The sequence below is a fragment of the Adiantum capillus-veneris genome, chromosome 18, assembly GCF_014529385.1.
Source record: "Adiantum capillus-veneris isolate H3 chromosome 18, ASM1452938v2, whole genome shotgun sequence".
In the NCBI taxonomy this organism is placed as follows: domain Eukaryota; kingdom Viridiplantae; phylum Streptophyta; class Polypodiopsida; order Polypodiales; family Pteridaceae; genus Adiantum; species Adiantum capillus-veneris.
In genome coordinates, this window is record NC_140948.1 from 65,787,013 (window position 1) to 65,810,003 (window position 22,991).

General features: G+C 47.6%; 1 protein-coding gene across 1 annotated transcript in view; it reads right to left on the reverse strand.

The window, feature by feature from the left end:
* LOC147435803 (CAAX amino terminal protease family protein) overlaps positions 1–22,991 on the reverse strand; it is an 83,126-nt gene that overhangs the window by 15,580 nt on the left and 44,555 nt on the right. The window lies entirely within an intron of this gene.

The window sequence follows — 22,991 nt, forward strand, 5'->3', positions numbered from 1 at the left end:
GTAGGAGGGGACTTCAACATGTTGGAGGACCCTTCTGACAGGATCGGAGGTAGCCATGCTACTGTGCATGGAGTCGAGTTAGCAACTTGGGAGAGGTTGTGTATGACTTTGAGGGTCTCGGATACATGGCAGCATTCTGGCTTTGTGAGGCCTCCAGAGAGTCTTGCCTTCTCTAGATCGGACCGCAGAGTGGGAGGAGTGAATCTATCGCGCATAGATCGCTTTTACACTAGTGACCACTTCAGTGACTTGGGGGGATCACTGGGCATCCTGGCAAGGACATCCTTCTCGGACCATGCACCAGTGATCCTCATAGTGGCAGACAGGCAGAGGAGTGGGAGCACGATGCTTCGCATCGCAGAGCGGGTCTTGTTGGACTCAGCACTCAGAGAGAGGGTCGAGGCTCTATGAACAGAGGGCATGGACAGCCAGGCTCCACCTGCAGACAGAGTGGCCTCAGGCCTAGCTCGGCTTAGCCACTTCTTTCTTCAGGAGTCTCTAGCTCGACGGGCTACAGCGAGAGAGGAGGAGCAGCGTCTCAGACGAGGCATTGCTTCACTACAGAGGATGTAGGGGCAGCATTCAGACAGTCCATGGTTGGAGGAGCAGTTACAGCAGGCTCGACAGGAGCTTGCTTGCACAAAGGAGAGGCGCCATGAGTTTGCCTTTCACCGACAGGCATCTCAGTGGACTCAGGTGGGTGACAGAGTGACAGGTGCTTTTTTTGAGACAGTGGGACCTCGGCACTCGCATGCCAAGGTCAATCAGTTGAGGAGACCATATGGGTCAGTTGTTTGTGAGCCAGAGGATATGCGTGCAGTTGCTACTGACTTTTACCATGAGCTACTATCGGCTGAGCCCGAGTCAGAGAGACAAGATGCATGCAGGGAGCAGGTTTGGGCACAGATGCCTTGTCTTGTGACTGAGGAGATGCGCCAGAGGCTAGAGATACCTCTTCAACTTGAGGAGCTGCACACGGCTCTTAGGGCCCTCCCTCGTGGTAGCTGTCCAGGTGAGGATGGGCTGACTCCCAGCTTCTTCTTAGAGTACTGGGACCTGCTTGGCCCAGAACTTTGTAGTGCCTTTCAGTACATTCTGTACACAGGAGTGATGCCGGATAGCATGAGTGAGGGCTTGATTTACCTCATTCCAAAGGAGGGTGGCTCCTTGGATGAGATTCGACAGTGGCGCCCCATCACCATTCTCAACTCAGCCTACAAAATTCTTGCCAAGGCTCTGAGTTTGAGGATTCAGCCACTTTTGGAGAGCCTTATACATGGGACTCAGACAGGTTTTGTCAAGGAACGCAGTATCCTTGACAACATCTTCACTTTTTGGGAGGCTTCTGCCCTTGCACGGCTCCGTGGGGAGGACCTTGTGATTCTTCTTCTCGATTTTGAGAAGGCATACGACAGAGTTGACTGGGACTTTCTAGAGGGCATGCTACGCAGGATGGGCTTCTCAGATGCTTGGATCAAAGGGGTGTCAGCTTTGTACAGACAGGCTCACAATCAGGTGTTGTTGGCAGGAGGTAGAGGTGAGCGCTTCATGCTCACACGTTTGGTCAGACAGGGCTGTCCTCTTGCCCCTTTTCTCTTTCTGTTCTATGCGGAGGCGATGAGCAGAGTTTTGGTGTCACAGCAGATTGGTTTGAGAGGCTTAGCACTCCCTATACGGGGAGATGAGCTTCTGGACGCTGAGTTTGCCGACGACTCAGCCTTGTACTTAGAGGGCCAGGAGGCCAATCTACACAGATGTGGAGGCCAATCTACACAGATGTGAGCAGGCTTTGGAGACCTTCTGCTGTGCATCGGGCGCATTGATCAACTGGAGAAAGACAGTGGCTTTCTCGATTGGCAGTGCTCCTGTGCCAGATTGGATGCCAGGAGAGGGTTTCAGGTGGATTCCTCCAAGGACTGCAGTTCGGTACTTGGGTTGTCAAGTTGGTCTGGACTTGTCCCCCGAGCAGCAGATTGCTCCTCTTCTCCTGTCCATCAGGAGAAAGCTGTTACATTGGAGCTCAGCACGACTTTCGCTGGCTGGTAGAGTAGTAGTTGCCAACCAGGTGTTGTTGGTGACTATGTGGTACATCACTTCTTGCTGGATCTTCTCGAGTTCTTGTATCAGCCACGTAGAGAGGCTGATCAGGAACTTCCTTTGGTCAGGTCGCGATACTCAGATTGCCCGAGCCAAGGTGGCTTGGTCGGTCATCACACTTCCTTGTTCTCAGGGAGGGCTTGGGATCATTGATCCTGCACAGCAGAGCAGAGCCCTTCTTGGGAAGTTTGTCGTCAAAGGACTTCTTCCAGGCGAGGATCCCTTGAAGGAATTCTTGTTGCAGAGGCTTCGTGCCAAGGTGCCTCAGTCAGGAGGTCCTTGGCAACCTTCAACCAGATGGATCTTTTCAGAGCTGCGTCGAGTTGGTTTGAGCAGTAGACTGGAGGACAAATTCGCTGTGAGTTTGCTTCGATCTTGGGATCTCTTACGGCGTGGCCTAGAGCAGAGACAGCCGACGTGCACGGAGGAGCGCCTACGGCAGCCCCTCGTCTGGAACCCCATGGTTAGCACTCAGAGAGGCCACTTGGTTGGGAGTCGGTCTCATGTTTCTTGGGGTCCCATGGCGGCAGGTCCGACGCGTTCTCTAGGTGACTGGCTAGAGTTCACGGGTTTGTCAGAGGAGGTGCAGGCTGTCCAGCTGCAGGGCATGAGAGGGGTGCAGAGCATGTGTCAGGACATCTCAGAGTCAGTTCCAGTTGACTCACGCCTCTCGGGCCAGTAGCACCCCGGTGGATGGGAGCCTTCACACGACTGTAGGTTCTCATTCAATCAGGGCTTGCTCAGAGACTCTCCCAGCCCTGTTCTTCGAGCTTCAGGGTAGGGGACGATTACAGCGAGTTGCAGTAGAGGCCCCGCAGGTAGCACAGTGCTGTTTCCAGAGGATCCGAGTTGTGGGCATCTGTGGGAGGACTTGCGTCATAGACCCTGACCCAGCAGCTCTTGAGACTGGACACTGGAGGCTATGGGCTTGGGAGTGTTGTCCACTGGCACGAGTACAATGGGATCCTGGTGAGTGGCTATGGAGGGACCCCTTCTCTTCTGCCGACAGCCCAGGAGTCCCCTTCTTTCAGTACACTGTTCAGCTTGGACGTCATATACCAGGTGTTGTTGGTGACTATGTGGTACATCACTTCTTGCTGGATCTTCTCGAGTTCTTGTATCAGCCACGTAGAGAGGCTGATCAGGAACTTCCTTTGGTCAGGTCGCGATACTCAGATTGCCCGAGCCAAGGTGGCTTGGTCGGTCATCACACTTCCTTGTTCTCAGGGAGGGCTTGGGATCATTGATCCTGCACAGCAGAGCAGAGCCCTTCTTGGGAAGTTTGTCGTCAGAGGACTTCTTCCAGGCGAGGAGCCCTGGAAGGAATTCTTGTTGCAGAGGCTTCGTGCCAAGGTGCCTCAGTCAGGAGGTCCTTGGCAACCTTCAACCAGATGGATCTTTTCAGAGCTGCGTCGAGTTGGTTTGAGCAGTAGACTGGAGGACAAATTCGCTGTGAGTTTGCTTCGATCTTGGGATCTCTTACGGCGTGGCCTAGAGCAGAGACAGCCGACGTGCACGGAGGAGCGCCTACGGCAGCCCCTCGTCTGGAACCCCATGGTTAGCACTCAGAGAGGCCACTTGGTTGGGAGTCGGTCTCATGTTTCTTGGGGTCCCATGGCGGCAGGTCCGACGCGTTCTCTAGGTGACTGGCTAGAGTTCACAAGTTTGTCAGAGGAGGTGCAGGCTGTCCAGCTGCAGGGCATGAGAGGGGTGCAGAGCATGTGTCAGGACATCTCAGAGTCAGTTCCAGTTGAGTGGCTCACGCCTCTCGGGCCAGTAGCACCCCGGTGGATGGGAGCCTTCACACGACTGTAGGTTCTCATTCAATCAGGGCTTGCTCAGAGACTCTCCCAGCCCTGTTCTTCGAGCTTCAGGGTAGGGGACGATTACAGCGAGTTGCAGTAGAGGCCCCGCAGGTAGCACAGTGCTGTTTCCAGAGGATCCGAGTTGTGGGCATCTGTGGGAGGACTTGCGTCATAGACCCTGACCCAGCAGCTCTTGAGACTGGACACTGGAGGCTATGGGCTTGGGAGTGTTGTCCACTGGCACGAGTACAATGGGATCCTGGTGAGTGGCTATGGAGGGACCCCTTCTCTTCTGCCGACAGCCCAGGAGTCCCCTTCTTTCAGTACACTGTTCAGCTTGGACGTCATATACTTGCAGCACAGAGAGAGGCCCGCCCCGCTGCAGCACGTCATTGGCAGGAGGAGGGCCTCACAGTCGAGTTCTTGGCAGCTTTTTGGCAGAGGCTGTGGGACTCCAGACAGCCGAGGCGAGTCACCTTGTTCCAGTGACTGGTTGCACACAGAGCCACAGCAGTAGGGAGCTGGCTGGTGCATAGTGGTCTCTCGACCGCATGTGCAGCCTGTGACCAGTTGGTGGAGAGTCGGCGTCACTGTCTTTGGGACTGTCCCTCGGCCCAGCAGGTGTGGCTACGTGTTCTTCGGCTGATGCCTGCCCTCTCCACGGCTCGACAGTACACTTGGGGGGCAGCGGCTTGGTCCACCCTCACGGGCCCAGCACTTCAGTTTGAGCTATCTTCCACCAGCAGGATGATAGTGATACAGGGGGGGCGACCTACACTCCAGCCTGCTACAGAGATTACTCCACAGGAGTGGTGCAGTGAGAGAGAGGAGTCTTGGGAGCTCATCAACGGCCTAGCTCTCTGGTTCATCTGGCGGGCCCGCTGTTTCCGCATCTTTGAGGCTCGTCCTGTGCCACCAGCAGAGACTGTTCGTGACTTTTGGCTAGAGCTGATCCATACTCTCAGAGGACAGCTTGAGGGACTACAGGGCAGCTCCGACCGCATGCGGGAGCGCCGCAAGGCTTTTCTTCGACTCTGGCGCCCTGGGCCTTTCTACACCATAGTCCAGGGGGTGCTCAGATGGCACTACTATCCACCTGTGTGGCTCTTCCCTCCTCCCATCTCTTGATTTAGCCTCATTGTATATATGCTGTTTTTTCATTGGGAGAGTCTCCCCATCATGCTTGTTGTAGCCCTCTCTCGCAGAGGTGGATGTAGCCCTATGGGCAGTTTTCATTAACTAATAGAAGGATCTTTTTCTCGGGAAAAAAAAAAAGTTGCGTTGATGTTTATCGGATGCCTTCTTATGCCGTGCTTGAGACTTCTCAAGAGCCTCGTGAACCTTGGCAATACTGATCCGCTTCAAAAATCGTATCTTTGGTGCTTAGAAATGGAGAAACCTTCTTAGCACCCTCGATTACTTCAAATGGTGCCTTCCTCGTTGATGAATGAATTGTGTTGTTGTAGGCAAACTCCACACAGGGCAAGTACTTTTCCCATTGAGTCTTCTGATCCAAAATGTAAGACTTCAATAGATCCAAAACCACTGAATTGGCTCTCTCAGATTGCCCATCTGTTTGTGGGTGGAATGAGGATGAGAACTGCAACCGCGTGCCAATGTTCTCCCAGATTGCCCTCCAAAACAAACTAGTGAATCGGGGGTCTCTGTCCGAAACAACTCAAGCATACCATGTAATCGAAAAATCTGTGAGAGAAACAGTTTTGCCAAATGATCGGGCTTAACAGTCTTCTTTACCGCAATGAAGTGGGGTTGCTTACTGAATATGTCGATGACTGTCCAAATGCCATCATGCCCACTCTGAGCCTTGGGAAGATCAAAATAAAATCCATGGCGATGTTTTCCCAGGGACGGAAGGATATGGGTAAAGGCTGTAGGAGTCCTAGTGCCTTATGCCTATCAAGCTTGACCTTTTGGCATACTAAACAACTGCGAACAAACTCGTCCACATCCTTTTTGAGCCTCGGTCAATAGAAGTAGTGCTCAGCACCCTTCAAGGTGGTATCTATGCCGTGATGGCCTAAATAAAAGGTGGCAATGGCACTCTGTCCAAAATCTTTTCCCTCAAAGGCTGTGTAACACACAACATCGTTTTCCGCATCAAATAGCCGTCCCGTATGGAATAGCCTACAACTGTCTCCCCACTCTGTAATCGAGTAAAGATATTTTTGCAAAATCAGGAATAGGCTTGGACACTCCAAGCGAGAAATCAATAGCAACACACGAACAAAAACTTCAAAATCACTGAACTTAATGTCACAAACCGGTGACGTAGCTGGCCTTGCAATGGGCACCAGAGCATATACACACACACCCCGATTGGCAAGCCCGAGAAAATGCAAAAGTGACACGTGGCAGATTTTTGAAATTCGTGTTGGACATGCTGACGTGGCACACTGTACGGATTTTCGTGAATTGCGGCACTGTTTGTGCTGGGCTACTGACGTGGCAGGGCGAACGAAAAAGCAAGGCTGTTTTTCTACGCAAATTTGCATTGCTTTATTTACGCAAGAGAATCACAGAGAGAGAGAGAGAGAGAGAGAGAGAGAGAGAGAGAGAGAGAGCTCTTTTGCTTTATTTTTAAAAGCTTTTGATTCACCAGCTTTTGGGGCTCTGCTTTTAGCATCCCTTGTAAACCTATTTATTAGTGGTGTGGGCTCTCACTTCTCAGAGCATCTAGACGCAGAGTCTGAGAGTGAATCACAGCCACTCCCTTGTACTTTCAATTGCAGATTAATACAAAAAGAAATACCGAAAGGGGTGCCAATCTTTGGGGCCAATATCTCTAGGCATGGAACTCCGTCAGGCCAGTGTCGAATAAATTGTGAACTGTGAACTCTGAACTGTTTTGAAGAGAATTCTAGTGGAGTCGCAGTAGAATCTCGACTTGGAGTGTCCAAGTCTGTTACAGTGGTAGCAGAGCACAGCCGATTTCTCTTCTACGGGAAATCAGATCCCTTTTACGCGGCACCTATGGCTTCAAGCAGAGATCAGTCGACTTCCTCTACATCCGGAGATACGGGAAGAGATCACAACGACGATTCACGCGAGTATGGCCCGCCTCGGCCTACTCAGGCGGAGCTCGAAGAGATAGAGCATTGACGATTGATTGGCGATGCAACAAAGATGATGCTAAATTTTGCGAAGGACCCGAAATTTGAAAAATTTATGAGCCAGACCTCCTCCGACGAGGTGCATGGGCAGTGGCGGCAGACCACAGAACCACCCAAACCGGCACTGAAGAAACCTCCTACTCCCAGGATGTACATAGAGCAAGATTTAGAAGAGGTGGTTGATGCACAAATTGCTCAACTTTTTGACGCACAGAACAAAGCTAAAAAGCACGACAAAAAGCAGAAGAAAGGCACTGACTTCTCGGGTTATTTGGGTCATAAGTCCACATTTGAATCAGCAGGAAAGCAGAAGAAGCATGTTCGATTTGAAGGAGTACCCAATTCTTCTTCTTCTTCTTCTTCTTCTGAGAGTTCTTCTAGCTCCTCTGACTCGAGCGAAGAAGACAGAAAAGGCAAAAAGAGAAGTAAAAAGCAAAGCTTCAGAAAGGGCAAGAAAAAGGCAAAGAAGCTTAAATCTCGCCCAGTGTTGACAATTCTACAGAGGACTCGTCTTCAGATAGTTCGGAATTTGATGACAACAGCTTTTACGCAAAGAAGAAGAATTTTTATAAAGCCAACCAGTATGACTTTCCGGAAGACAAAAGCAAGAAAGTCCGAGAGTTTAAGGAAGGTGGACAGTCAACTAAATTTGACACGTTTTCTGGTTATAGAGATGCTTCGAAAGCTTTGTCTTTTATACAGCAGTTTGACATAGCTTTTTCAAGAGGGCATTACTCAGAGCACTCCAAGATCCGGAGGGCTCCCTCTTACTTCAAGGAGAATGCTCGAACTTGGTGGTCCACGCTTCTATTAAACAAGACAGCGCCAGTTAAATGGCTGAAATTCAAAAGGCTTTTTATTTCTTCTTGGTTGACTCGGGAGTACGAACGCAACATACGAACTGCTTGGAACCATCTTCGGATGACCAAGAAGGATACTTTGGACGCTTATTGCGAGAGATTCTGGAGCTCTTTTCTACCAGCCTCTTCATTTAAGAAGATCTCGTTCAAAGAACAGATTGAGCGGTTTACCTTGGGACTTCCTACAGAGATCCGAGATCACTGCTTACAGCAAAAGTCAGATTCCATTCAGGAACCGATGAGTCATGCGAAACGGGGTTTTGCCATTCATTCAAGCAATTTGACCTACCCCACAGATGAGATCATGACGCAGAGAACCGAACAGACTTCGGAAAATGAAAGTAGAAAGACAAAGAGCAACCCAAAAAAGAAAGAAAAGGATGCACGACCCAAGCTCACTCTTCGAGAGAGAGCTCTTTACATCAAAGAGGGGAATTGTTTTGAATGTGGGGAAACTGGACACATCTCCACGAAGTGCCCTAACAAGGCACCGAGTGAACAGGATGAAGAAAGGCCAGAAAGTTCCAAAGCAGCTCAGGGACATGGCAAAAAAGGCAGATAAAAAGCAGAACTGGTACCACATTGTGTAAGACTCGAACCAAATCGAATGAATGAAAGTACAAACTTTGCCGCTTTTAGGGCAAAGGGAAAGATCAGGAAACTCTTTTGAAGGATCCAAGGCCACCTTCTTGAACTGGCAGCTCGATTTGGAATTACGCCTGACCGGCTGAGGCCACAGGCGGAGGTAGTTCTAGCGGCACCCGGACAGGATGTTGCCATTACACCGATCATTGGCAAACTTCGTTTGCAATGTCAGGGGTGTTTAGGGCACGAGGACTTATACATAATTCCCTTGAGAGGTTGTGACAACCTACTCAAAATCCCTTGGTACCACAAGAATAACGCCGTGGTTGACTACCAGGCCAAGAAAGCGACTTTGACAAATGAGGGCTCAGAGATTGTACTTGATGAACTTCAGTTTCTTTACTCACTTTTCTGGAGAGAACTGAATGATGATTGAAGGTCGAATATGTTTTGACCTGAATGAAGAACGCCACGATTTTTCTCCACACTCATGCTGATTGCTTTTCAGAGGGCCTGTCAGGCGAGTTGTCACCAGCTCGTTCTGAGGATCATACCATTGATCTACTACCTGGAACCACACCACCGAACCTGCCACCTTACCATGTGAGCCGAGCCCAGAGATACACTTGTTCGGGACACATTGTCTCAGCAGCAGCAGGAGTGCAGATGAACCCGGCCAAGATAGAGACAATCCGTGATTGGCCTGATTAGAAGAATGTCCATGAAGTTGAAAGCTTCTTAAGCTTATGTTCTTACTTTTGGCGGTTCATCTGAAAGTTTTCAAAAGTTGCTTACCCCTTTGCATTTGTCAACATAGAAAGGAATCCTTTTCTCGTGGAGATCCACAGAATGACTGCCTTTCAGGAATTGAAACAGAATTTCACTACAAAACCACTTTTTGACTTTGCCGGATTTGCAGAAGTCGTTTGTAGTATATTGTGATACTTGTGGTCATAATCTGGATGAGGTCTTAATGCATGAAGGCCATGTCATTGCCTATGAGATCCGATTGTTTTCAAGGCCAGAATTGACAGTACAGATATGTGAGAAAGAGCTTTTTGCGGTTATCCATGCTCTTACTCAGTGGTGTCATTACCTACTCCGAGCCGATTTTACGGTTTTCACAGATGGTTAGAGTTTACGCTACTTCTTGTCACAGAAGCGGCTATCGGAAAAGTAGATACGGTGGGCAAACATCTGGTCACACTTTTACTTCCGGATTGTCCATGTGAAGGGACAGAAGAAATTGGTGGCAGATACTTTGTCCCGGAAGCTGTCGGTTCTGGCTATTTCCGTGATACATCATAGAAGCTTCGAGGATATGGTCGGTCAGTATGCCACAAATACAAATTTTGCAGATGTATTCAGTTGAATACAGAATGGGGAGGTAGTAGCGGAATGTTCCATTCGGGATGGCTACTTGATGAACAAAACAATGTTGTGCGTTACACAGCCGTTGAAGGAAAAGGTTCTAACCAAATAACAATGTCCACCTTTTACGGGTCACCGCGGCATTGTTACCACCTTGAAAGGTGTGGAGAGATACTCTTGCTTGGCCGAGACTCAAGAAGGACGTGGACGATTTTGTACGCAGTTGCTTGGTATGACCAAAGGTCAAGTTTTGACAGGCATAAAGCACAGGGATTGTTACACCCTTTACCCATAGCCACCCGCCCCTGGAAAAGTATTGCAATGGATTTCATTTTTGATCTCCCGAAAACACAGTGTGGGGACGATTGTTTATGGCCCAGATCTTCAGATTACATGGCATGCTTGGAGAACATTGGCACGTGGTTGCAGTTCTCGTCATTGTTCCGCCCGCAAACTAACGAACAATCAGAGATTGCCAATTAAGTAGTACTGGATATGTTGAAGTCTTCTTTTTTGGATCAGAAGACTACTTTGGGAAAGGTTTTACCTTTGGTGTAATATGCCTACATATCACGATCAACTCTTTGATGGGGAACGTGCCATTTGAGATTATTGAATTTTCTACAAAGGTTTCACCCTTTCTTAGCAAGAAAGATAAGATTTTTTATGTGAAGTCGACCAGTTCACGAGAGACTTGGACTTGGTCCTAAAGGCATTGGAGAAATCTCAGAAAAAGGCAGCAGATCGACTTTGTCGTGATTTGAAATTGAATTAGAACGATTGGGTGCTCTTATATTTTGTGAAGGCACGCCTCAGAAAGGAAAAAGGAAAAGGAGTGGCTTTCTTGAAAGCTTAGCATGAGATAGTGTGGACCTTTCTAGATTTCCGGAAAAGATAAATGATCTCTCCTTTGGACTGAAGCTGCCCGATACTTAGAGAATTCACAATGTTTTTCATGTGAGTTTCTTGAAGCCTTTTAAAGGGCTTGTGCCCAATGATGGGAAGCCAGATGAGCAACCCGAATTGGACGAAACGAGCAAATACTCGTTCCAGAATAGAAATTGGCACAGAAAGAAAGAAGGTAAAGCGAAATGACGGTTCTTAGTTAAATTCAAGACCTACTCTGTAGTGGACCTAGCACATACTCCTCAAAATGTGAATCTTTACCTTGAAGCTTTTGGTTTAGCATAGTCTATCCCAAATGGAACCCCGAACACAGCTTGGCCGGAGATCTGGTGCAGTGGGTATGCACAAGAAGGGAGTTACTTTGCTAATTTATCAACAGATGCCTCGATTTTTGATACTAGAGTCACTGATGTCTCTTTGAGCTTCGGGATACTGAGAGCTGACAGTATTCTGCTGTATGACTTTATGAACTGGAATTCCCAAACATGATACTGACTTGTTTAAGTGCAGGAATTGATAGACGAAATGATTGCAGCATTTCGGTCTGAATGATCTTGATAGACATGGTTGCAATGGGGATTAGTCAATCGGGCATCTATGAGGTCCTGAGTGGATCTAGATGCGATTGCTAATTGCATTGCAGATAAATCATGGTTTGACATCCGAATGAATGTTGACTCTAATTTGTCATGTGATGTCCTGTGATATCCTCTGATGTCATGTGATGTGACTGTCGATTGGTACATGTGCTAGATGTGTGTTCCTAGTGCGTCGGTACTAACATTCAGTGTCTGCTAAGACAGTTTATGGCTTTTGTCTGTTTTGCAGGCGTAATCGAGGGCGATTGCAATGCTTTCAAGAGGGGGGTATGTCACAAATCGGTGACGTGGCTGGCCTTGCAATGGGTAGCAGAGCATACACACACACACACACCCCGGCTAGCAGGCCCGAGAAAATGCAACAGTGACAGTGGGCAGATTTTTGAAATTCATGTTGGACATGCTGACGTGGCACACTGTACGGATTTCCGTGAATTGCGGCGCTGTTTGCGTTGGGCTGCTAACGTGGCAGGGCGTACGGAAAAGCAGGGCTGTTTTTCTACGCAAATTTGCCTTGCTTTATTTACACAAGAGAATCAGAGAGAGAGAGAGAGAGAGAGAGAGAGAGAGAGAGAGAGAGAGAGCTCTTTTGCTTTAATTTTAAAAGCTTTTGATTCACCAGCTTTTGGGGCTCTACTTTTAGCATCCCTTGTAAACCTATTTATTAGTGGTTTGGGCTCTCACTTCTCAGAGCATCTGGACGCAGAGTCTGAGAGTGAATCACGACCACTCCCTTGTACTTTGAGTTGCAGATTAATAGAAAAAGAAATACCGAAAGGGGCGCCAGTCTTTGGGGCCAATATCTCTAGGCACGGAACTCCGCCGGGCCAGTGTCAAATCAATGGTGAACTGTGAACTGTTTTGAAGTGAATTCTTGTGACGTTGTCAGGAGTTTTTTGGAGCAAGGGATTGTGCATATGTACATATCCATGCATGGTGCATCGAATAAAGGATTGCCCAATTTCCATAGCCAGGTGGTTACGTGGGGCCCACGTGTGTACAGGTAGGGCAGCATGTACATAGTGCATCGATTTTCATCGTTACCAGTACCAGTGTGTTTTTTATACAATAAGGAGGAGTTGGTAGTGCTTAAAACTTCTCGAGGAAGCTATCCGCGGGCCGACGACATGAGGTCAGCAGGTGCGTCAGATGGCATCTAGTGGCGTCAGGAGGGCGAGCAAGGTCAATATTTGCACGCGGATGAGGACGGACACAACGTGGGTGTTTTCTTGTGAGAGTTATGCAGAAAGGTCATCATTAGGACCACTTTTTGGGGCCACTTCACGTGGTGGCGAGATGCATTATTGGAAAAAAGCTGAGTGCCAGGTGTGCGAATGATGCAAAAAGGTGACAACTATGCACTGCGAGGTCAGTTTTTGGCCTGTTCGGGGTCCGTTTGAGGTCATCTAAAAGACCAAGGGTGCCCAACTAAAAAAGCTAAGTGTGGGAACTGAAAAAACAGAGAGAAGACCAGAAAAAACGTGGAGAAGAGAGAAGGAACAGCCGCAGGTGTGTTTTTGCTCATTTTGGAGCCTGTTTTGGCCGTAAACTGCTCATCCGAGGTCGGATTTGAGCACTTTGACATTGTAGACTGGGGTTTTGGGCCGTTCCGGACGCGATGGCGCTGTCCATTTTGCCAAATTCCTCCCTCTTTTTCTGCTGTTTTGGCTGTGTAAGTTTCTCCTATGAGCGAAGTTTCTGCTCCAGTTTGTGATTGTATCTGGCTTCTTTTACCCATATTGTGTGAGCTATTTTCCCCATTGGTGTTGGCCCAAGCTCAATTGTATCTAAACATCAGAAATTCTCCTCTTTTGAGTTGAGTTTTTTGGGTGTGTGTGTGTGTGTGTGTGTCTGTGTGGAGTGGGCAAGTGGATAGTCTCTCTCCTCTCACTCCAGAGGTGTGTTCCCTGTCTCGGCCAGGTGTGTTGTCTAAGCCGAGTGGTGCCCCATAGTGTGTGTGTGTATCATTCCAAGAGTGTGTGTCGGGTCGTTATAGAGGCGCTGTGTGTGTTTTCATCCCGCTCACAGCGTGTCGCGGTGGAATCTCAACTTGGAGTGTCCAAGTCTGTTACGCTTTAATAGAGAGAGAGAGAGAGAGAGAGAGAGAGAGAGAGAGAGAGAGAGAGAGAGAGAGAGAGACGGCAGAGTTCTACGCCTGGAAGTGTTGGCCCCAAAGACTGGCGCCCCTTTCGGTATTTCTTTATCATTAATCATTGCAAAGTACAACTCCAGAGGGACCTCTGCTCACAGACTTTGTGTCCAAATACTTTGCAGAGTGAGGCCCCAGGGGCTTTTTTATTCTTACAAGGGATGCTCAAAAGTAGAGCCCCAAAAGCATTGTATCAAAAGCATTGCAAACCCAATGTGTCTGCTTCCAAAAGTTGCTAGCCTGAATCGCAGAAATCCATACAACCTGCCACGTGGCATGGCCAACGTAAAACGCGGACTTTCAGAGGGTAAGCTTCTGGTCTTTAAAGCTTTAGGCCCCTCGGAAGAGGTACCATAAGTTGGCAACTTTGAGCTTCAAGTTCTTTAATTTAGGCCTCTCGACTAGGCTCTGTAAGTTGGAAAGACTTTATCTGCATCTTCCACTAGAGGTTGGACCTCCCTCTGTCCCTCGAGTGCATCCAGTCATCCATGCCATGTCATCACTTTGTGAACCCCCCCCCCCCCCCCCACCCCCCCCACCCCCGCGGTGATAGAGACTTTGAAGGCACATCATCTCCAAGCTACTGCCTCAGCTCTTCCCTATCCTCCCAACAGCCATCGTACTTGCTCTTAGAACAGGGCTGACCTCAGCCCCCTCTCTGTATCAGGCAGTTACCAACTGGTGATGTGGTAGTGCTGGCATGGTGTTGTAGACGGCACGGTGCTGCTAGTGACGTGACATAGTTAACGTGTGCACTCAAGTGGATGATGACTCGGTGCTAACGTGGCTGATCCTGACAGTGTAGCAACAATGGTGTGGCACTAGTGGATAGGAGTTATAAAAGCAGCACCAGCAAGGCAATTTTCTAAGATGTGGAGCTCAAACGAGGCTCATTTTATAGCAATCTTACCTCAAGGAAGTTGATATTTTTGCATGTTGTATACTTAAAATCTCCAATTTTTCATCCGGCTTATACATTGCTTGTGCCTATGTATTGGACTTGGAAGCTATGACGGGTGCTTCCAATGAGGATCCATGGCAAGCTTGAGAGCGTGCAGCAAAAAACGAACGAGCGAGAGAGAGAGAGAGAGAGAGAGAGAGAGAGAGAGAGAGAGAGAGAGCTTCGACACAAAAAGCCACGCTTTATATTATTTTATTCAAAGCCTCACAATATATATAGATCTCTTTAGGCTCACATCAGCCATGCAAACTCCACATATGAACTGGCTCATAACTGAGTTTATCTGCACGCCATAAGGGTATGTTCCCACGGGCTATATCAAGCTTGAAAACCCAACAATCCCTCCATCAAGCCCAAACTAGACTAACCATTCTCATGACACTTCGAGTTTTTGGTGTACTCATCAACCGTGAGTTTTATGTTCTCTCACAACCAAGGGTTTTGGTATACACATAACCTAGTGCTACCACAATGAACCCCCCCCGGGGCCCCTCAAACACATAGGGTGTAAGCCAACGTAGCTACCATCATATGAAGTTTTTGGTTTACTTCCGAACCTTGGGTTTTAGGTTTACCCAATAGCCTCATGAGAAGTGGTTTACAACAAGGACTTGAGCCAAACATTTTATTTTTTTCTTTTGGGAGGTCTTACCACTTTTATCTTGTGGCAGTGTCTATAACCCGTACGATTTCGACATGGCAATAACTGACAACTGATAAACATGACAAATCTATAACATAAACAACAAGAAAACTCATTTTTAGAAATTTGTGTTGACGTGCCAAGTTTTTAAGAAAACTATTTGCAAAAATCAACGATCAAGGCTTCCTATTTCCAGTGTGATAACGTTCAAATTCGGGATTTACTACAATTGTCAATTCCATGAGTTTAGTTGTAGAGGCATCGTTATAGCCTTGGCAATATTTATTCTCATCGTCAGTCAAAAGTTCCGAGAAATCTTCATCCATACCTAAATCTTCCATTCCTTTGCTCTCTACATGTATTGTGTGAGCTCTTTGTAAGGTCTGCATGTAATGATCAAGGGAGTCTTGGACTAAATTGATATCCATGGGTTCCCTCTCTTCTACGTATGTTTTGAGGAAGCTTGAAGTTGTTAGATTGTTGCTTCATTGCCATAGGCGTTTTCAGAAGCCCTTGGTTGGTTTGCATGCAGCATCAAGCCTTACTACGGGCTTTTTGAGATGCCTTTGCCATTGTCAACTGTGTTTTGGGACACCGTGTGCTTGCTGCAACAGTGTCACATGACACATCCAAACCCTATGTGTCCGTGGACAAGCTACACCATAGCAGGGTTCCCGTCAGTCAAGTCAGTTTAGATTAGTAGTGATCTGGCACTTTTGTAAGTCTATTCGTAGACCGTGCATGCCCACTCACTTAGCATAGATGCATATCCTCCGGTTGCACACAACATGATCATCGGAATTCCCATCAGAATCCATTAGCATCAGTTAGGGGAATTTTCCAATGCATTTAGCATATTTTTCTATTTTTGGTTATTTTCACTTATTATTTTTAAGTGACTTTCCAACAAAAGTAGGTAGGGCAATTTTGCTAAGTTAATATATAAGCAAACCCAAGTTAGCACTTTCTGGCAGAAGAGGCTGCAGGAGCTTCCCGCTTAACATGCAACTTCTCAGCAATACCCCCTGAACCTCTGGCGTTTTGGCTTGCATCATCACCTACACCATCAGAGCCTAGCGTTTTGGATAAAGACCTCAGCCGGCGTGTCCTCTTGCAGTTACCGCGGGCAACATCAGATCCCTAGCATTCAACTCCTTGCATGATCGCCATAGCACCATTCAGCCCAGCGTTTTCATGGCAAAAACGTTACATCTTCAGCAGCGTTTTTCATTGCAAAAACGCCAGCCATAGACCTGCAGCATCAGCGTTTTGTCAACAGTTTCAGCCTCAAGAAAAATGCAGCCAAGTTCATCAGTTTTCAGCCTAGACACAAAAGCAGAACAGCCCCCAAGTTGGTTGCAGATGCTCCCCCATTTTCAGCCATAAAAACGCAGCCCAAACAGTCATTTTCAGCCACCAAGACAACCCCGAATTCAGCCATAGAAGATCACAGATTTCAGCCTAAGTCGTGGTCATCACCGTCGTCGCCATCGGCATAGTCCAAGTTGTATCAGTCCATTGCATACGCATTGTACACCTTTGTGCAATCAAAGTAGACCACTCTCGCCGACAAGAGTGGGGCCTTCGGAGGAGGGTTTTACAACCTCTCGGGTGTCGTATCTCTTCTCTCTCCTTCTCTCAGTCTCATTCACTTGCACGCACAATATCCACTCACTTTGTTCGTGATCATAGCACTCTCCATAAGACGGAAAGCTCTCTCTTTCATTAAGAACTAAAAGGAACGTTGAGCAATAAAGATCACTTATCTTGAGGAAATACAACATTCATTCCGCTGCACCTTACATTGGTATCAGAGCTTTGGAAGTGTTATGCATTACTCAAGGAAAGAACCACAAGAATTTTTTTGCTTGTTGCGATCGCACGATCCCAAGTTCGCTTGGGCATGGCGATTCCTAATCGTGTTTTGTTGAAGAGTGACAGGAATCCCAAGAAAGAAGGGCTTGTCCAACCTCCCCTTGTGTCTCTTTTCACTCATTGAGAGCGGACCGTGCACTTAGCGGCCGGCCAATCGACGTGAGGTGGGAAAAAGCAACCTTGGTGTGAGCGCAAGGCCGCCAAGGGGTGCGCCCGCAGAAAGGGTAGAACTCAGGTGAAGAGAAGATCCTTCTCAACCGCGATTTGCAAGCGAAAGAAAACCTCAAGAACCCCAAGAACCCAAGACCCTCAAGACTCAAGAACCCAAGATTCTCACGAATCAAGGACCTCAAGAACCTCAAGACCCTCAAGAACCCAAGTTCCTCGTGGACTTAAGAACCCAAGACCCCAAGAACCCACAAGAACCCACAACTTCAGAATGATCATCACTCGAAGCGCAATGGATACTTCGCTTGGAGGTGATGAGCATGAGAGAGGCGAAGAAGAATTTTCCCCACCAGGAGGTTTTTCCGACCCTCCCCCTTTCCTATATACGACAAGGATTGCATTAACTCCTATGGACGCTTTCGACAAGAGGATGATGGACAAGAAGTTCGAAGACAAAGCAAGAGATGCCGAACGAGAAGCAGAAAGAAAAGCCTACAAAGAAGACATGGCAGCCATCGAGCGTAAGTACCAAGAAAGAATGGCAGCCATAGCGCGTGAGAGCGAGCAAGCACGCTTGGAAGCCAAAGAACGACAAGCCAAATTGGATCATGAATTCAAAGAAAGACAAGCAGAAATGGAACGCAGACAAGCAAAGAACCAAGTAAGACAAGCAAAATTTTATCGCGAGAACAAAGCACGACTGCAAGAGATGTTGCGACTCTTTTCTCAAGTGCAGGCACCGATGCAAGAGATTCGGGAAAAGGAGACCCTCTCAGTCTCTTCTTCTCCATCGCATGATAAGCACAATGATTTGCATGATGATGAGAAGCATGATGAATTGAATGATAATGATTTGTATGATGATTTGGATGCCAATGATTTGCATAATGATTTGGATGACAATGACAATGACAAGCATGATGATTTGCATGATCAAGATGTGATTTCTCACAAGCATGATGAGTTGCATGAAGAAGATGTGATTGTTCACAAGGATGATGTGTTAGTTGATGCTTTTTCTAGCGAAGCTAACCTCGTTGTAGATTCGATCAATCACGAAGAACCGATCTTGACTTTCGAGTCGAGGTCCAAAGAACCCCCACAGGACGATTAGATCATTCAGGACGAACCGATCTTGGCTCCCAAGCCTTGGTCCAAAGAGCCATCACAGGAAGTATTATGTGTTCGCATGATTGATACGCACGCATTGTTCGAGTGTTTCATTCGTGAAGGTTTCCTGTATTTTAGTCAACATCGTTATGTGATCCCTTTTCCTAGGCATGACATATTGTATGTTGAGCACGTTTCTCTCATGGATGAGCACGAATGTATGCGGATTGTTCATGAAAAGTTGAAAAGTTGTATATAAGGAAGTCACATTCCATGTCTCTTCCTTGGCATGACACAGTTTCCGAACGAGCACATGATAGTATGACCACCAAACATGGGTATTTCCATTGTGATTTGCCACAGTTGATTGATTTCGATCAAACAGAAAAGATTCGAGCGCATTGTTTGCATGTGTTTGATGAACGGGTTGTCACTCCGTCTATTTGTTCATCTACAAGTCTTTAGAGAAGACACGATTTTTTTCCTTCACTTTACATGGAATGGGTATGTTCATGGTTTTGTGTTGGAGATGGTTTCAGGAATTTTCAACCATGGAGATTCTTGCAGACGAAAGAAGCAGGATAGTCAACGAAGTTGAAGCATCAAAGGAGCCACAGAAGACTTTGTGTCGCTTTCGGCGTGGCCCAAAGAAGCAAGCGTTGCAGACCTTTATGAAGTTCAAGTACCGCACGACCCACACATCAGAGTGGGTCGGCGAAGACTCCCTTCCAGGATTCCGGATGCTGTTGGCGATCTCCCTCGACGCCATACAGTTCGGTACCAGTACCTCACTTTGAAAAGGAGGGGATGTCACGTGACACATCCCGACCCTATGTGTCCGTGGACAAGCTACACCATAGCAGGGTTCCCGTCAGTCAAGTCAGTTTAGATTAGTAGTGATCTGGCACTTTTGTGAGTCTATTCGTAGACCGTGCATGCCCAGTCACTTAGCATAGATGCATATCCTCCGGTGCACACAGCATGATCATTGGAATTCCCATCAGAATCCATTAGCATCAGTTAGGGGAATTTTCCAGTGCATTTAGCCTATTTTCCTATTTTTGGTTATTTTCACTCATTATTTTTAAGTGACTTTCCAACAAAAGTAGGTAGGGCAATTTTGCTAAGTTAATATAAAAGCAAACCCAAGTTAGCACTTTCTGGCAGAAGAGGCAGCAGGAGCATCCCGTTCAACAGGTAACTTCTCAGCAGTACCCTCAGAACCTCTGGCGTTTTGGCTTTCATCATCACCTACACCATCAGAGCCTAGCGTTTTGGATAAAGACCTCAGCCGGCGTGTCCTCTTGCAGTTACCGCGGGCAACATCAGATCCTTAGCATTCAACTCCTTGCATGATCGCCATAGCACCATTCAGCCCAGCGTTTTCATGGCAAAAACGCTACATCTTCAGCAGCGTTTTTCATTGCAAAAACGCCAGCCATAGACCTGCAACATCAGCGTTTTGTCAACAGTTTAAGCCTCAAGAAAAACGCAGCCAAGTTCATCAGTTTTCAGCCTAGACACAGAAGCAGAACAGCCCCCAGTTGGTTGCAGATGCTCCCCCATTTTCAGCCATAAAAACGCAGCCCAAACAGTCCTTTTCAGCCACCAAGACAACCCCGAATTCAGCCATAGAAGATCACAGATTTCAGCCTAAGTCGTGGTCATCACCGTCGTCGCCATCGGCATAGTCCAAGTTGCATCAGTCCATTGCATACGCATTGTACACCTTTGTGCAATCAAAGTAGACCACTCTCGCCGACGAGAGTGGGGCCTTCGGAGGAGGGTTTTACAACCTCTCGGGTGTCGTATCTCTTCTCTCTCCTTCTCTCAGTCTCATTCACTTGCACGCACTATATCCAGTCACTTTGTTCGTGATCATAGCACTCTCCATAAGACGGAAAGCTCTCTCTTTCCCTAAGAACTAAAAGGAACCTTGAGCAATAAAGATCACTAATCTTGAGGAAATACAACATTCATTCCGCTGTACCTTACAAACAGCTATTTAATATGCTCCCATTTGCTAGAGTGCACCCGCTCTGACAGCGTTTTAGAACGCAGAGTACAACAATGCCTTTTGGGTAGCGTTTTGAAACACAGTCTACCCCTTCTCTGCGCCTGCTGCTGCAACTGTGCCGCAAAAACCGGATAGCATCTTGAGATGCTCACCTTCACCCACACCAACCAAACGGCTTGCTCAACGTCGTTTCCCGAGCTTGCACCAGTGTCCACCTCACCGTGCCTTTTGATATGCTCGCCAAACTACCTCCTTGGAGCGCCTCTGCTCTGATATCACTTGTTGGACTTGGAAGCTATGACAGGTGCTTCCCATGAGGATCCATGGCAAGCTTGAGAGTGTGCAACAGAAAACGAGAGAGAGAGAGAGAGAGAGAGAGAGAGAGAGAGAGAGAGAGAGAGAGAGATGAAATGAAATGAAATGTTATATTAACGTCTTTAAAAGGCCAAAATTACCTATGAGACCAATCTGTTACAAAATGGTGAATCTAACACCATGTCTGGGTACAAAAGAACTAGATACTACTACTAGAATCCATCCTCATCAGCCCTCTAGATATCAAGAGTATGGGTCGAATCCTCTGTTGTAGTCTCCGTCAATGCTGTGTAGCCCCTCTCCTCGAACGTGGCCGTCTAGATCTCCGTAGCTCCAGTGCTCGGTCGATGAGAGTGCCGGTAGTGGTCGAATGAGTGTGGGTCGAGCTCTGCAATGATGACTGCTCCTCTGGCTGTCCCATATCTAGTGAAAAGAAATCTGTAATCTGTCTTTGGGACTGTCTCTCTCTATCTCTCCCCAGTAAAGTGTCTCTATATCTGTGTAACTCAAGTAGATATAGCCCAAGACATCTCTGATCCTCATAACTCATGACCCTAGAGAAAGGACCGAAACCCTCTCTGAATAAGTAGTGGAAACGGCCCCGTATCTCATAGTACACTGTGCAATGACATATGTAGTGTAGCTTTGTCTCTGGCTCTAACTGGCATACGCGGCATATCCTGCTATCTGCTGGTATCCCTCTAAATCTACCAGTCTCAATCTCCAGCTGATGTGAGAATGTGCGTATCTGACCAATGGCACACCGCGAACCATGAGACATATGTGTGTCCATGTAGCTGGGTCGAATCACAAACCCATTTCCTGTGAGGTGGAGAAGATGCTCTCTATAGAAAGCGATCTTCGTTCCCAACTCTTGTGGCGGCTCTATTCATGTCCTTCTGGTATCCAGCTGGATTAGGTCCTGACGAATGAGTCTAGTAATCTCCACCCGTGTAAGAGACATCGAGGGTGCCTGAAGAGAGTACCGGAAAGGGGGCAACCTGTCCATGGTGAAACCATGCGTCTGAAACCATGATGTCATATGTGCATACCAGCATGAAGTGTCCCCCTGAAGAGCTAACTGTGTCTAGAAGACTCAAGGGCTAGTCTAGCATATCTGTCTCTAGTAGTATCCCACAAGCTGCGCACAAAGGAGACCGATCTGGTAAGCGCCTCAATCTCCAAAGGCGGGGCAGCTAGCTCTGCTCGAATGATAGCGTGGGGTACGGAGGCCTTGGCTCTGATCAATCGAGAGATCATAGATACCAAGGGCCTCTCCATACGTCTCCAACCATCCTGGCCTAGAGAAGGTCCCCATGTCTGCACCCCATACAACATAATTGAGGCTACTAAGGTATCAAAGAGCCATAACTTTGTCCGAGGTTCATGGAACTGAACCTGCGAACACATCCTCTCCAAGCCTCCCAAGGCCGCAAAAGCTGTAGTCAGTCTAGTCTCTGCTGGTCTCCCCAAAGAAAACCTCGGCCCAGTGAAGCCAACCCCAAGGTATGTGTATGCATCTGTATACTCTACAATCTCTTGACCATATGTGAAACAATCTGCGCATCAATCGAGCTCTCGGTACCATGTCAAATGCTCTGCGGAAATCCACAAAGCTACAATAAATCCGTCTCCCATGTGACCTGCCCTCCTCAATGATGGCTCTGAGTGTCAGAATATGATCAAGAGTGGAGAAACCCCTCCTTAAAGCGGCCTCGCCCATTGCTCGTACACCCTCACCCTCTGCCCAATTACTCAATTGCTGCTCAAGAATGGATGCATACAACCATGCCAATGTGTGCCCAACCATAATAGTGCGGTAATTCCCAGGCTCTGTAGGATCACCTGCTTTGAAGACAGGCACAATAGTAGACAACCTCCAAGTCTCAGGTAACCCCTCACACATAGCACAATTGAACAACACTGCAAGAACCTACCAGCATATCTCTAGCATGTGTAAAGTGCTTTGCTACTAGACCATCATGATCATATGCCCTGTTGGTCCTCATCCTGTCAATGGCTCTCTTTACCATCTAACTGGTAAAGAAGGTGCTGGTAGGTGGGCATGGCTCTGTAGGATCTGGAAGGGAGTCTTGTCCAGGAACCGTATATAACGATGAGGCATACTGGCCCACACATCAGGAGAAGTAATCACTGGGGGAGGAGAGTGCTCATGAAAGAATCGCCATGTCTCACCTGAGTCTCTACTCAAGAACAGCTGATACAAGTCTCCCTCCATCTGGGCCAAGTAAGCTCGTTTCTTCCGTCGCACAAGGTGTCGGGAAGCAATCCGAGATGTCTGTAAGTGATGACTCCTAAAAGAAGAGAGAGAGAGAGAGAGAGCTTCGACACAAAAAGCAACGCTATATATTACTATTTTCAAAGCCTTACAATATGTA